This window comes from Pseudopodoces humilis, chromosome 9 (assembly GCF_049639895.1).
Source record: "Pseudopodoces humilis isolate 2021_Gansu_Grassland_sample_001 chromosome 9, ASM4963989v1, whole genome shotgun sequence".
Taxonomy (NCBI): domain Eukaryota; kingdom Metazoa; phylum Chordata; class Aves; order Passeriformes; family Paridae; genus Pseudopodoces; species Pseudopodoces humilis.
In genome coordinates, this window is record NC_142208.1 from 35,694,528 (window position 1) to 35,709,575 (window position 15,048).

At 54.4% G+C, this 15,048-nt stretch overlaps 1 protein-coding gene across 28 annotated transcripts in view; it reads left to right on the plus strand.

The window, feature by feature from the left end:
- Nucleotides 1-472: 472 nt before the first annotated feature.
- JAKMIP3 (Janus kinase and microtubule interacting protein 3) overlaps nt 473-15,048 on the plus strand; it is a 60,981-nt gene continuing 46,405 nt past the window's right edge. For 27 of the 28 annotated variants that reach the window (XR_015773269.1, XR_001331868.2, XR_015773278.1 and 24 more), the window contains exon 1: nt 11,506-11,638. The gene's annotated coding sequence lies outside the window, so the exon portion shown is untranslated. Of the gene's footprint in view, nt 620-11,505; nt 11,639-15,048 lie in introns of those variants that run through there. The other variant, XR_015773270.1, reaches the window with a different exon arrangement.

The following is a 15,048-nucleotide window of genomic DNA, read 5'->3' on the forward strand; positions in this document are numbered from 1 at the left end:
CAGGAGGGAGGGACAGGAGCTCAGAAGGGAGGGACAGGAGCTCGGAAGGGAGGGACAGGAGCCCAGGAGGGAGGGACAGGAGCTCGGAAGGGAGGGACAGGAGCCCAGGAGGGAGGGACAGGAGCTCGGAAGGGAGGGACAGGAGCCCAGGAGGGAGGTTCTGCAGCTCAGGAGGGAGGGACAGGAGCTCAGGAGGGAGGGACAGGAGCTCGGAAGGGAGGGACAGGAGCCCAGGAGGGAGGTTCTGCAGCTCAGAAGGGAGGGACAGGAGCTCGGAAGGGAGGTTCTGCAGCTCAGAAGGGAGGTTCTGGAGCTCAGAAGGGAGGGACAGGAGCTCGGAAGGGAGGTTCTGCAGCTCAGAAGGGAGGCTGTGCAGCCCAGGAGGGAGGTTCTGCAGCCCAAGAGGGAAGGCAGAGCCTGTCCCGAGCTGTCTCGGGAAGGGAAGGGAAGGGAAGGAAGGGAAGGCAAGGGAAGGAAGGGAAGGAAGGGAAGGCAAGGGAAGGAAGGGAAGGGAGGCTGTGCAGCCGCGATGGCCGGGCCCGGCCCAGCCGCGCTCCCCCCGCTGCCCGCCCGCTCCAGCCGCCCGTAGCCGTGCCCGGAGCCGCGCTCGGAACTCGCGGTGAGCACCCGCTACTCCACACTGCCCACATTTCTAATGCCTTTTATTCTGTTTCCCTTCTCTGTTCTCTCGGGGCTTCCCTGCACCGATCGCATCGCTCCTCATCTGATCGCGCTGTTTAGAGGACGGAGGGGGAAAATAGAAGCGTGTGCAGCAGGGATGATGGAATATTTTATTTTTTAGCCTTTTGCAGTGTGAATCGAAAAAAAAAAGGCTTGAAACGTGTCAGCTCGAGCAGCGAACGGGTTTTACCTGAAGTGCATTGCAGGCAGGGGCTCCCTCGGTGTGCGGCATCACGGAGTGAGGTTTCTGCCTGCCTCTGCTCCTTAATTGGTGCCTGCCTCTGCTTATTAATTAGTGCTTACCTGTGCTTATTAATCAGTGCTTACCTGTGTAATGTATCTATAAATATGGATATGTGTGGTAGACAGAGACAGATGAATGGATGAATAGATAGATACAGACAGACAGACAGATGATTTATAGATAGATATAGATAGACAGACAGATAGATAGATGGATGATAGAGATAGATAGATAGACAGACAGATAGATAGATGGATGATAGAGATAGATAGATAGATAGATAGATAGACAGATAGATAGATAGATATAGACAGATAGATGGATGATAGAGATAGATAGATAGACAGACAGATAGATAGATAGATGGATGATAGAGATAGATAGATGATAGATAGATAGATAGACAGATAGATAGATAGATATAGACAGATAGATGGATGATAGAGATAGATAGATAGATAGATAGATAGATAGATAGATAGACAGATAGATAGATACAGACAGATAGATATAGATAGACAGATAGATAGATGGATGATAGAGATAGATAGATGATAGATAGATAGATAGATAGATAGACAGATAGATAGATAGATAGATAGACAGATAGATAGATACAGACAGATAGATATAGATAGACAGATAGATGGATAGATGAGTGACAGACAGATGGATAGCTGGATGATAGATTTGTTGCACATGACCCATGTGCTGCCCGAAGGCTCTGCAGGCTCCATTTGCAGATGTGTTGTTTGGCACTCTGTGCTGGAGGCTGTTTCCCTGTTCCCCCTCGGTTCTAACCACGGCTCTGCTCTGCAGAGCTTTGCTCTCGGGTGCCAGGGAGGGGATGGCTGTGCCTGGCACTGGGGCCCAGCTGCTCCTTCCCGCTCCGTTTGTTGCTCAGGATCTGATGGAGTCTGTGTGGTGTGGCTGCAGTGGGAATGCCAGGGGCAGGGATTGCTGCTGAGCCTCCTCTGCAGCTGCAGATGTTGGTGTCTGGGCTCTTCCACGCCCTGGTGAATTACAATCTGTGTCTGTGCTCACCGAGGAGCTGATTCGGGCATTTCCTGATTGCTGAGCTGTGTCTCGGAACTGCTTCCCATGGAATCCTGTCCTCGCCGGGAAATCGGGATCCCCTGGATCCCTGGCAGTGCCCCAGGCCAGGCTGGACAGGGCTGGCAGCAGCCTGGGACAGTGGCAGCTGTCCCTGTCCATGGTAGGGCTGCAATGGGATGAGCTTTAAGGTCCCTCACAACCCAAACCAGTCTGGCCTTTTGATTCTATTCTGTGCTATTTAACCCCCAAAAAATTAAGTTCTTTTATTTTCCTTTCACAGCTGCTTGCTCCCTTCATCATTTTAAATGTGATTTATCTCATCCAGATTCCTTTTCCTTTCAGTTCATGGGATGCCTCCACTGACACAGCTAAAAATGGAGACAGAAATTAGAAAACACATTGGAGTCGGGTTGACTTTTGCCTGTTATTTCACACATTGTGATACAGCCAGAGAAATGTGTGTAGTGCGAAATAATAATTTCCTGGCAAGAAAGGCTCACAGCTGTCAGCCTGGGCTCTCAGCTGACGTGTAGCATCCTTAACCTGCCACCCCTCTCTGTGTAAGGGCTTGCTGGGTGTTTAATATATGCTCAGAAACTGAAAGTTTCTCAGGGACTGCTGGATTACTGCACTTTGCAGTGGAATTTCTGCCTGGTTTGTGTTGGCTCTTGGCAGCTTCATGACTCATAACCTCTTGTCCTTGACCTGCAAATATCAGAGTGGCAGGAATTCTGGTGTTTGCAGTGGTGATTGAAAGGCCTGACCAGAGGAGAGTGCATTTGTCACCAGGGCCCTGATGGAGAAAATAACACCCCACTCGAATGAGGCTTTAAAGAATGTGCTGAAGGCTCATGGGTTGTCTTGACAAATACCAGTCTGGGCTATATTTGTGGAACTGTGTGCCTGTAAATCCTTCCCTTGGTATATGCTCACTTGTCAACACCTCCCACGTGGTGAAGTTTCACCAAGTTTCCCAGTGCACTGTCAGTTTACATGAAGAGTAAAACTTTATTTCACATTTTTTTTCCCTAAAATGCATCTCTAAAATATTACTTTTTATTGCAGATGGCTTGAATTCAAAGTAGCATCAGCAAATGAATGTTAACAAGTGAAGGCCTTTAAATAATGATCTTTAACATTTTCCCTTAAAACGTGTGTTCTCAGCTTGTCACCTTCTGTGCTGCAGCTCTTCATGTGTGACCAGGAACAAGGGAAAAATCATTTAAAAAGCAAGTCCTGGGAATTGTACACGTCCTGCTTGGCTGGGATGTAGGATTCAAACCCATCCAACCACTCTGGGAGCAAGACTCTAACAGCACTGAACAGTTTTAAGACACATGACAGCATTTGTAGGAATATATTTTATGGTAAAAGCAGACAAATATTAGCCAATACTTCAGAAATCCAAATGAAATCATTCATGGGATCCTGTCTTTATTTGCCCACAGTGGGCCAGAAGTTTGTACCTGCATGCAAAGGGGAGAGCTTCCTTCTCCCCAGAGCATCGAGTGTTGGCTGTGTGGTGGCAAAATGCTAATCCATTCTAGCAGTCATTTAAAAACCAATTCCTGATTTTCCTTTGCAGTTACAGCCAAATGTGCCATCCCCAGATAAACCCCCAAAGGTCTCAGGAACTGAGCAAAATTCTGTGGGAATGACTCTAATGGAGAATGACATGGTGGGAGGTTTTTGAAAATCTCCTCATTCCTGTGCAGGCCTGCAGTTCTTTCCAGGCACCGTGACCAGGGGTTTGTTATTCACTGCTGCTGCAGATCCAGATGAGCCTTCAGTGGATTTCATCTGTGGAGCAGGGGCAGTGCCTGAGGAGAGACAGCTGGGAAAGGCTGGAGAGGGGGTGGATGGGTTTCCTCAAACACACAGGCAGGTGTGCAGCAGGGTGTGCAGTCCTGCCTTTCCTTCAGCCCAGCGGGGATGCTGGGGCTGGAGCTGCTGCACCGGTGCTGTGCTCAGTCGACCTTGACAAGGTCTTGTGCCAACAGGGTCACTTCAAGCTGCAGAAAGTGGCTTTTCTGTCCCCTCAGCTCATGTTCCTGGCTGTTTTCCCAGCTCAGCTCTCCCAGCCTGGAGGCAGCGCTGCCCAGGGAGGGGCTGGGCTCCCACCCCCGGCTTTCCCACACTCCTGCCAGAGATGATGGAATCGTGGGATGCTCTGGGTTGGGAGGCTCCTGAGCACTCATCCCTTTCCTGTAATCCAGGTTTTACCCAGTGTCAGCTCAGCACAAGGGCTTGGGACACCAGACTGGACCAGGGTGTGTTAAATGAAGCGTGTTCCGAGCATTTGTCACATCAGGGCAGTGGTCACTGCCACCGTGGCTGCTTTGTTTGCTCTCAGGGCTTGTTCTCAGTGTCACTGGCCATGGTCCCTGTTGTGCTGGCTGGCCCCTCTGAGCCCTGGGCTCAGGGTGTCCTTCTCTTGGGTTTGTGGCACTTGTTTATGGTGCAATGGTCTTGAAGGAAAATTTATTTGCTTGATGTGTATTGAAATAAGCAACTGGAAAACACTCAATGGTCAGGATTTATCCATTCTATCCCAGATAACACCTGCAGGGCTTAAAAGCCTTTTCTCTCCAATCAAAATGCTTTTGGGATTTCTACTGTGGCTACTAATGACTGATTAAAAACTTGCTGTACTGGTAGATCCCAACTTTTCCCTGCCTGAGCTCTCCACGTTCCCAGCAGTCTCTGAAGGAGGTGGGATGGGTTTGGGATTTGGGAGGCAGCCCTGGTTATTCTCAGAGCTGTTCCCAGGAGTCTCTGAAGGAAGTGGGATGGGTTTGGGAGGCAGTCCCGGTTATTCTCAGAGCTGTTCTGCAGGGCTGGCCCCGGACTTGTCACAAGGGGGTCCCTGCTGCTGTCTGTGCTGCTGTGGAAGGGTTCCCTACTCATGGTGGCACTGGAGCCTGCTCTCTGCTCATCCCCTGCTCCCTGCTCCTCATCCCCTGCTGTCTGTGCATCCCCTGCTCTCTGCTCATCCCCTGCTCTCTGTGCATCCCCTGCTCTCTGCTCATCCCCTGCTCTCTGCTCATCCCCTGCTCCCTGCTCATCCCCTGCTCTCTGCTCATCCCCTGCTCTCTGTGCATCCCCTGCTCTCTGCTCATCCCCTGCTCCCTGCTCCTCATCCCCTGCTCTCTGTGCATCCCCTGCTCATCCCCTGCTCTCTGCTCATCCCCTGCTCCCTGCTCATCCCCTGCTTCTCTGCTCATCCCCTGCTCTCTGCTCATCCCCTGCTCTCTGTGCATCCCCTGCTCTCTGCTCATCCCCTGCTCTCTGCTCATCCCCTGCTCTCTGCTCATCCCCTGCTCCCTGCTCCTCATCCCCTGCTGTCTGTGCATCCCCTGCTCATCCCCTGCTGTCTGTGCATCCCCTGCTCATCCCCTGCTCTCTGCTCATCCCCTGCTCTCTGCTCATCCCCTGCTCTCTGCTCATCCCCTGCTCCCTGCTCCTCATCCCCTGCTTCTCTGCTCATCCCCTGCTCCCTGCTCCTCCCCTGCTCCCTGCTCCTCATCCCCTGCTCTCTGTGCATCCCCTGCTCATCCCCTGCTCCCTGCTCATCCCCTGCTCCCTGCTCCTCATCCCCTGCTCTCTGTGCATCCCCTGCTCTCTGCTCATCCCCTGCTCTCTGCTCATCCCCTGCTCTCTGGCCATTCCCTCTCCTCCTGGCCCTGTTCCAGGTTGGAATCCAAATCAGGTTGGATTTCCTGGCAAGGCTGGTCCAGCTGTGCCACAGGCTGCTCAGGAAGTGTTCACGAGGTGTGTGGATGTGGCACCTGAGGACGTTGGGGTGGCCTTGGCTGTGCTGGGCTGACATCTGTGCTCAGCGAGCTCAGGGCTCCTTTCCAGCCACAACCACTCCACAATTCCGTGATCCAGCAGCACAGAGACAAATCACAAGAAGCCTTTGGAACGAAGTTGGGATCTTTGGGTTTAGTTTTCTCTCCGTACCTGAACACACAGCAAATTCCTGAATTTGCCCGTGCAGAAATTCCAGTTCTCATCTTGCTGATCCCAGCTGGTGGGGACAAAGCAGCACTGCCAGAGCTCTGGGCTTGGCTGCTTTGCAGAGGTGCAGTGGAAGGGAATCTCATTCGATTTTAATCCCTTGGGATACACTCAGGCATGGCAGGAGTTAAAGGAGCTGTTTTCCCCTGGTACCTGTCAGTCACCCAGCAGCCTGACCTGCTTCCAGGCTGATGGGGCTCTGCCAGGCAACACTTCCTAAACAAAGGGAATGTTTTGCTTTCTTTCGTCTGGATTTGTTTTTTATTTATATTTTTTTAATTCCCCTCTTACTGAAACATCAGTGTGTGTCCTAGGACTGACATGGATTTGGCCTGATAAGGTTTTACAACCACAAATCAAGTTAAAAAAACATAGTGGAGAAACGAGCAATGCAGCAAACAGGATATATCATGGAGATGAAGAGGGATGGAAAAGACAGAAATGCTTAAAGCCTTCCTAGAGTTGTCCTGCAGGAAATAAGAGGTGGGTATGGATGCTGAGACAGGACAAGCAGGGGCACAGGGATGGGGAGAGTCACCAAAGCTGGTGTCAGAGTAGCATCAAGAGCAGGAGCACACAAATATAAACATGGTCTTTTTCCCTCAAAGCTGTTCTTTGGTGCTTTGGGAGTTTGGCTGGGGGATGGGTTTTGTTATCATTTTGTTTCTTCAGAGGGAAAATATGAAATGGGAGTGTGGGAAGGGACCTTAAATCATCTAATTCCACCTCCTGCCACAGGCAGGGACACCTTCCACGAGCCCAGCTCACTCCAAGCCCTGTCCAGGTTGCTCCAGCTCCTGGCTCAGGTGAGCCTTGGTGCTGTGGGTCCAGCACAGTGTGGGCTGAGCATGGAACTCATTAATTAAGGAGTGAACTTGGATAAAATACTTATGGCTGTTTAATGCTGAGGGTCAGGACCCGTTCCTGGCTGTGTAAACAAATGCAGAAGCAGCCTCCAGGCATCGTTCCCTGGGGTACCAGGGAGGATTTGGTCTTGTCGAGGTAATCCTCAGTGCCTGGCTGCTGCACTGAGGTGTGCAGTGCTGGCTGTGGCCAGGCTGCTCCAGCTTTGCTGAGGGATGCTGAACTTACCTTAGGAACATTATTTCATGCCTGCTTATTTCACATTAATGAGACTCATCTATTTAAAGCAATGTGTGTGCAAGCTTAGGTCCATCCAGTTTCCCTGGAGTTCTGAATTCCCATCTAGCTTGACTCACACAGAGTACAATTTCTTGAGATGTTTTTTCACGTTCTTTATCACCCAGGTCAGTTTTGTTACATCTGAATTTAGGCTCTCAGCCATGCAGGACTGGCAGGAGTCATTTGTTACACCAGTGGTTATTTCACTGCTGTTGTGTTTTCATGCTCAAACCCATTTCTGGCTCTGGGCTGTGTCCTGCCCACTGCTGACAGTGAAGCTGTATTGAACATCAGAAATGTGAAAACCTGACTGGGCCAAGCTTTCCCCTGGGGATCAGAATCTTGTGTCGTTTCCTCTGCAGCCCAACAGGTCCAGGTCACTGATTCCCAAACGTGCCTTAGTGCAGGGAGAGCTGAGCTCCCCAAGTCAGCCTGCTCTCAGAAATGGGTCACTGTCTCAGTTGTTGTCTCCTCGTGAGCAGAGGGCTGGGAGGGAGCTCAGACAGAAAAGCTCTGTGTGAAATGTCACATTTGGCAGCCTTGCAGCACCTCTTCAGAAAGTTTCATTTGGATCCTGAAATATTTGTAATATTCTTGCTGGAATATAGGATTTGTTTTGTTTTTTTAAAAAAAAATTGCAACACACTGACTTTGATGATGAAGCATGAAAATTATTTTTAGCATTTGCTGCTAAGTCATCAGAGATGATAAAGGAGAAAGAACATTTATAGCTCCCTTCTCTTTGGCAACAGCAGAAAAACCCCATCCTCCTGCCTGGCTGAGTAAGGAGCTTTCCTCAAAGTTGACCCCAAATCCCCCCCATCCCACCCCAGCCATGGCAGGGACACCTTCCCCTGTCCCAGCTGCTCCAGCCCCAATGTCCAGCCTGGCCTTGGGCACTGCCAGGGATCCAGGGGCAGCCCCAGCTGCTCTGGGCACCTGTGCCAGGGCCTGCCCACCCTGCCAGGAACAATTCCTGCCCCAAATCCCATCCAGCCCTGCCCTCTGGCACTGGGAGCCATTCCCTGTGTCCTGTCCCTCCATCCCTTGTCCCCAGTCCCTCTCCAGCTCTCCTGGAGCCCCTCCAGGCCCTGGCAGGGGCTCTGAGCTCTCTCTGGAGCTTCTCCTGTCCAGGTGAGCTCCCCCAGGTGTCCCAGCCTGGCTCCAGAGCAGAGGGGCTCCAGTTCCAAACTAAGGCTTTCAAATTCTTGATTTCAATTATATGTAAGTGCTTCTAAAAATTAAAATGCCACTCTAAAACCTTTCTGTTTCATTTTTGACAGCACCTCAATTTTTCATTTTAGTGTTTTGACTAAAATGATTGAGAAATAAATCCATCATCAAAAAATGCTCCAGGCAGCAAAGTTGGCCACAGCAGCTGTGTGAGGTGATGGAGTGCCCATCCCTGGAGGTGTCCCAGGAATTGCTGGAGGTGGCACTCAGGGCTCTGGGCTGGGGACACGGTGGGGATGGGGCAGGGCTGGCACTGATTTTCCAAGCACAACCATTCTGTGATCCTGTGTGTCAGGCGTTGTGCTGCAGCCTGTCAGAGCTGCCTGGAAAGCTCAGTTACTGATCTGCTGCAGTTGTTGGCCTTTTTTTAAAAAGGAGAAGGCAGAAGAGCAGCGGGCTCGGCCTCCATGGCAACGGCAGGGCTGGCAGGCTGCGCTGGGGAAGCTGCTCCCGAGGATGTATTTGTTTGTAAAATCTCTTTGGCTACCAGCCCGCTTGCCAGTGAAGAAAGTTGTGTTTTCCTTGGAGGAGAGGAACGTGTGGCTGTGCAGGGATCCCGCTGGGGCTGCTGGGGACAGGCCTTGCCCTGGAGTAAAGGGCAGGACAGGGCACGCTTGGAGCACTGAAAGGCTCTGTTAGCTCAAAACGCGGTGTTTTGTTTCCAGTCCCTCCGGTTTATCTCCTGCTCTGTTGGAAGGTGCCCAGCCCACGGCAGGGATTGGAAGTGCCCAGGGCCAGGCTGGACACTGGGGCTGGAGCAGCTGGGACAGGGGTCCCTGCCATGGCTGGGGTGGAGAGAGAGCAGCTTCAATTCCTTTTCACACCAAGCTGGGATTTGAAGGATATAACAAATACAAGAGTCAGACTGCTGAAACAAATGGCTGGGTGTGTGATGGAGAGGTCACAGCCTTTCCTGGGCTCCGTGTCCCGCTGCCACAGGTGCTGCTGGTGTGAAATTAGGGGCGGTCTGGTGGATTCTGTCCTTGGGGGGTCGGGGCTGGTGCCCCCCTTCCCTTTGGAGCCAGTGCACGGAGCTGCTGTGAGCAGTAGCTCTGGCAGCAGGAGCACAGCCAGCCCTGCTCTCCTGGGGGTTTGGAGGCTCTTTTAAATTGGGATTCTCTAGTGCTTCAGGCTAATATTGATTTTTTTTTTCTGTTTTATTATTTTTGTATTCAAGTATTCACCTCATGTCTCCTGCGTGACATGAAAATTTCATTCTTCTGCTTTCTTACTCATTCACTCATTGAATCCATTCCAGAACTCTGAACTGCAGCTTGTATTTCTCTTTTTAAAGAATATGCTGTTCATTGGTTCACACCTGAAAACTGCCCCTGATGGTCTCTAATATTTTAGTGGTTTGAACAGATTTATGTCTGCAGAGATGTCAGAATTCTGTATGTATCTCTTCTATATGTATGTCTTCTGTATCTCTTCTGCACCAACTTTTGGCTGCTGCTGGAACACCCTGAATCTCAAAACCTGATGGTCAGAAGCTTTGTAACCTTGAGGACTTTGTTAAATCCACGGAAATTTGTAGGATGTGTTTGGGATTCGGTGGTGCCAGCACAGGAAGGAAAACAAGACAGTCCTTTTATGTAAATGGCATCTGCATTCTTGCTTCTAATTAAAAAATCGAAGGGAAAAGCTTTCTGTAATTAAAGGATGTGTTTGCTGATTTGTCACAGGCTGGATTCTGGATTTCTGGCCCGGATCATTCTGGAAGTGACTTCCATCTTTCCCTGTCCATAGGAACAGGCTGATCATTCCCCTTCCTCCTGTCCTGAACGCCGAGGGCAGGGCAGGGGTGGGCAGGACAGGACAGTGTCCGTGTGTCCGACCCGACTGCCGGGCCTGGAGCTGTGTGTGCGGCACTTCTGGGGCCACCTGCGCACGTGTGGGGCACTGTCACAGCCTGGGGACACACGGGGCACCTCTTGGTGTGGGTCAGCTGCTGCTGCTGAGCTCTTGGAGCTCAGGGCTGGCCCAGGCGCAGCCGCAGGTTGTCCAGTCAGGTCGGGTCTGTGGTTCTGTCCAGTCGGGTCTGTGGTTCTGTCCAGTCGGGTCTGTGGTTCTGTCCAGTCGGGTCTGTGGTTCTGTCCAGCCGGGTCTGTGGTTCTGTCCAGTCGGGTCTGTGGTTCTGTCCAGTCAGGTCGGGTCTGTGGTTCTGTCCAGTCGGGTCTGTGGTTCTGTCCAGCCAGGTCAGGTCTGTGGTTCTGTCCAGTCGGGTCTGTGGTTCTGCCCAGATTGGGTCTGTGGTTCTGTCCAGTCAGGTCGGGTCTGTGGTTCTGTCCAGCCGGGTCTGTGGTTCTGTCCAGTCAGGTCGGGTCTGTGGTTCTGTCCAGTCGGGTCTGTGGTTCTGTCCATTCAGGTCTGTGGTTCTGTCCAGGTCGGGTCGGTGGTTCTGCCCAGATTGGGTCTGTGGTTCTGCCCAGATTGGGTCTGTGGTTCTGCCCAGATTGGGTCTGTGGTTCTGTCCAGATTGGGTCGGTGGTTCTGCCCAGATTGGGTCGGTGGTTCTGCCCAGCAGGCAGGCTCAGGGGGACAGACGGATCGCAGCTTCAGAGCTGAGCCCAGCCGAGGTCCCGGGGCCGTTCCCCGGTGCTGCGGGCAGGGCAGAGCGCAGGGAGGCGGTGGGGTCGGCCCCACGGCTGTGCTCGGGCTCAGGAGCTGTTTCCCCGCCTGATCCCGTGCAGGGGGACCCCGCAGCCGGTGGAAAGGCCGGGGGATCCTCCCGGAGCCAGCCCCGCTCGGGGAACACTCGCCATCCCTGGGGCCGGGATGGGCCGGGGCTCCCGCTCGGTCCCCGCTGTCCCGGGATGCGATGCTCGGCTCCCAGGCTGGCACTGAGACGTCACCTTTGCTTTTCCATCAGCGCAGGTGGAGGCTGCGAGTGTCTCCTTCCTCGCACAGCCCGCTTCCCATGCAGGCTTTGCATTTGATTTTTTTTTCGCCCAAGAAACCTTTTCCTGTTATCGTAACGTAACCAGATGGGGAGGGCTCAGTGGAAATACCTCGGGAGAGGCTGGCAGAGCAGCGGCTCCAGGAAGCAGATCCTCCCCGTAATATTGGCACGGTTTGGTAAGTTCCATCTGAAAAATAAAAAGCTGCTCCGTTTGCTGAGTCACAGCCGCTCGGAGCTGGAGCCGTGACAAGCGCAGCGCGCTGCCGGAGTTGGAGCAGGGCTGAGCCGCGGCGCTCCAGGAGCCTGCCCAGGGGCTTTTCTCGCCCGAGACGATCTTTTAAACCTCGGTCGAGTGCTCTGTAAGTCGGGCTCCTCCGCGGGAACGTGCGGCGGCACTGCTGCCTCGCAGCGCGGGGCTGGCACGGCCGTGCCGGGAGATGCGGGCGCATCCCGGGGCGAGGGCACGGAGCGGGCTCGGTGTGCGGGAGCGAGCCTGAGCGGGAGCGAGCCTGAGCGGGAGCGAGCCTGAGCGGGAGCGAGCCTGAGCGGGAGCGGGCTCGGTGTGCGGGAGCGAGCTCGGTGTGCGGGAGCGAGCCTGAGCGGGAGCGAGCCTGTGCGGGAGCGGGCTCGGTGTGCGGGAGCGAGCTCGGTGTGCGGGAGCGAGCCTGAGCGGGAGCGAGCCTGAGCGGGAGCGAGCCTGTGCGGGAGCGAGCCTGAGCGGGAGCGAGCCTGTGCGGGAGCGAGCTCGGTGTGCGGGAGCGAGCCTGAGCGGGAGCGAGCTCGGTGTGCGGGAGCGAGCCTGAGCGGGAGCGAGCCTGAGCGGGAGCGAGCTCGGTGTGCGGGAGCGAGCCTGAGCGGGCCGGCAATGCACGGAGCGGCCGGGGACCGATGCCTGGTGCCAGGGACAGTTCTGCCGGGCCTTGCCGGGCCTGTGCCGGGCCTGTACCGGGCCTGTACCGTGCCTGTACCGTGCCGGTGCCGGGCCTGTGCCGGTTCTGTACCGTGCCTGTACCGGGCCTGTACCGGGCCTGTACCGTGCCTGTACCGTGCCTGTATCGTGCCTGTACCGTGCCGGTACCGTGCCTGTACCGTGCCTGTACGGTGCCTGTACCGTGCCGGTGTCAGGGGCAGTTGTGCCGGGGCCGTGCCGGGTCTGGCGGAGCTCCGCGCCGCAGGCAGCGCAGCCGAGGCTGTACCGGAGCTGTTCCCGGCTCTCATCCCCAGCACAAACCCTCCACAGCCGAGGCTGTACCGGAGCTGTTCCCGGCTCTCATCCCCAGCACAAACCCTCCACAGCCGAGGCTGTACCGGAGCTGTTCCCGGCTCTCATCCCCAGCACAAACCCCTCAGCCGAGGCTGTACCGGAGCTGTTCCCGGCTCTCATCCCCAGCACAAACCCCTCAGCCGAGGCTGTACCGGAGCTGTTCCCGGCTCTCATCCCCAGCACAAACCCCTCAGCCGAGGCTGTACCGGAGCTGTTCCCGGCTCTCATCCCCAGCACAAACCCCTCAGCCGAGGCCTGGCTGCTGCAGCCTTTGCCCGGGGCTCCTGCTGCAGTGACAGCCCGGCCCGCACCTCCGTGCTCTGCTCGGGGCTCCTCCTTTCCTGCAGCTCCTTCATCTCCTGGAGCCCGCAGATCCGGCTGTCGCATCCCGAGGAATCGGTACGAGGAGGAGGGAGCTGGGATTGCTGAGGGAAAGGCAGAGGGTTCCCGTGCAGGAGAGAGGCTGCAGGTAGAACGGGACACGGGAGCATTTCCTGAGCACCGCTAAAATGTAACATTTGACACTTGAAAGTAATTCTAGTTCTGTTGAAATGCTGCCAGATATGTATTATCTAGACAGAAAAACGCTCTTGGGCTGCTATTTCCAGTGTATTTGTGGTCATTTCAATTGCAGATTTGTTTTTTAAAGACAATCTGAAGTTGTTATTATTGTTAGACATGTTTTCCTTGCGCTTTTTAATAAGCTTTTAAAAAGTTCTAAAAACTGGGTGTCTTTAGGAGCTGTGATGTCGCTGATCCGTGGGCAGTCAGCCCATCTCCATCTGCCTGACCATGGCAGGTCACTGTGGCCTGAGCTGACATCCCCGGGGATGGAGCTGAATCATGGACTCACAGAATCACAGAATTGATAAGGCTGAAAAAGAAACCCTTGGTGATCATCAGATGCAACTACTGCCCCACACCACCTCCATGTTCACCTCTCAGCCGTGTCCCTAAGTGCCACATCTGCATTTTTGGAACACTCCCAGGGATGGTGTCTCCATCACTGCCCTTGGCAGGACTGGACAACCCCTTCTGTGTAGAAATTTCCCCTGATCTCCAACCTAAACCACCCCCGGTGCCACTTGAGGCTGCAGAATTCAGCTGGGGCCTCTCCTCCCCTTGTCCCCACTCCTGAGCCTCTGGGCTCGTTCCCTCTCCTGGTGGCCCAGCAGGGCTGCCCCAGGCTGTGTCACCGGCGCTGTCCCGCTCCGCTGGCTCTGCACCACCAACACCAGAGCAGGAGCTGTGATCTCAGCCCAGAAATAAATAACTGAGAAGGACAAGAGTCTCCTCCAAGGGCAGAGTGCAGAGACCTGGCTGTGCCCGTGCTGGCCTGCTCTGCCTGCTGCAGCTGGGCTGAGCTGGGCTGGGCTGGGCTGGGCTGGGCTGGGCTGAGCTGGGCTGGGCTGGGCTGGGCTGAGCTGGGCTGGGCTGGGCTGAGCTGGGCTGGGCTGGGCTGGGCTGGGCTGAGCTGGGCTGGGCTGGACTGGGCTGGGCTGGGCTGAGTTGGGCTGGGCTGGGCTGAGCTGGGCTGGGCTGGGCTGGGCTGGGCTGGACTGGGCTGAGCTGGGCTGGGCTGGGCTGAGCTGGGCTGGACTGGGCTGGACTGGGCTGAGCTGGGCTGAGCTGGGCTGGGCTGGACTGGGCTGGACTGGGCTGGGCTGGGCTGGACTGGACTGGACTGGACTGGACTGGGCTGGGCTGGGCTGAGCTGAGCTGGACTGGACTGGACTGCACTGGGCTGGACTGGGCCGAGCTGGGCTGGACTGGACTGGGCCGAGCTGGGCTGGACTGGACTGGACTGGGCTGGGCCGAGCTGGGCTGGACTGGACTGCACTGGACTGGACTGGGCCGAGCTGGGCTGGACTGGACTGGACTGGGCTGGGCTGGGCCGAGCTGGGCTGGACTGGACTGGGCTGGGCCGAGCTGGGCTGGAGGAGTTGACCTGTGCTGGCTGCTCTGGGTGCCTCCAGCACCAGGGACTCAGCTCCTGTTCAACCTGGCTGGTGGTGGTTTGACCCCAGGAGCAGCAGAACGATGGGCAACTGGTGCAAGGGTTTGTGCTGTGTGATCCCAAGTCAAAGATTCATCTTTCCACCGGAAAAATCCTTTCATTTCCTGCCAGTGCCCACAGGGCGGTTTCTTGTTCTTGCATTAGTACAGAAAAGTGACTGAAACATCTTTTTCACTTGCACAGAATCAATCATTTAATAACTTCTCGTTCAATGCGCCTTCCAAAAAAATCACAGCTCCTGACTCTTTTATTACCTGGTCACACCTATTATATTTCATTTAGGAGAATTTGAGTATATTAACGAGTGCCTACCATTTAGCCTTCTGCAGCATCATAGTGCTTTTCCTCTGATTTCACATCTCCTGCCACTGTAATACCTCATTTACATTTCTGTGTGCACAACAGATGTCCTCAGTGATGACTTGATCTTTCCTCCTAAATATCTGTGTGCAGGATGTGTCAAATTGTAATTTTTAATGTAGATTATC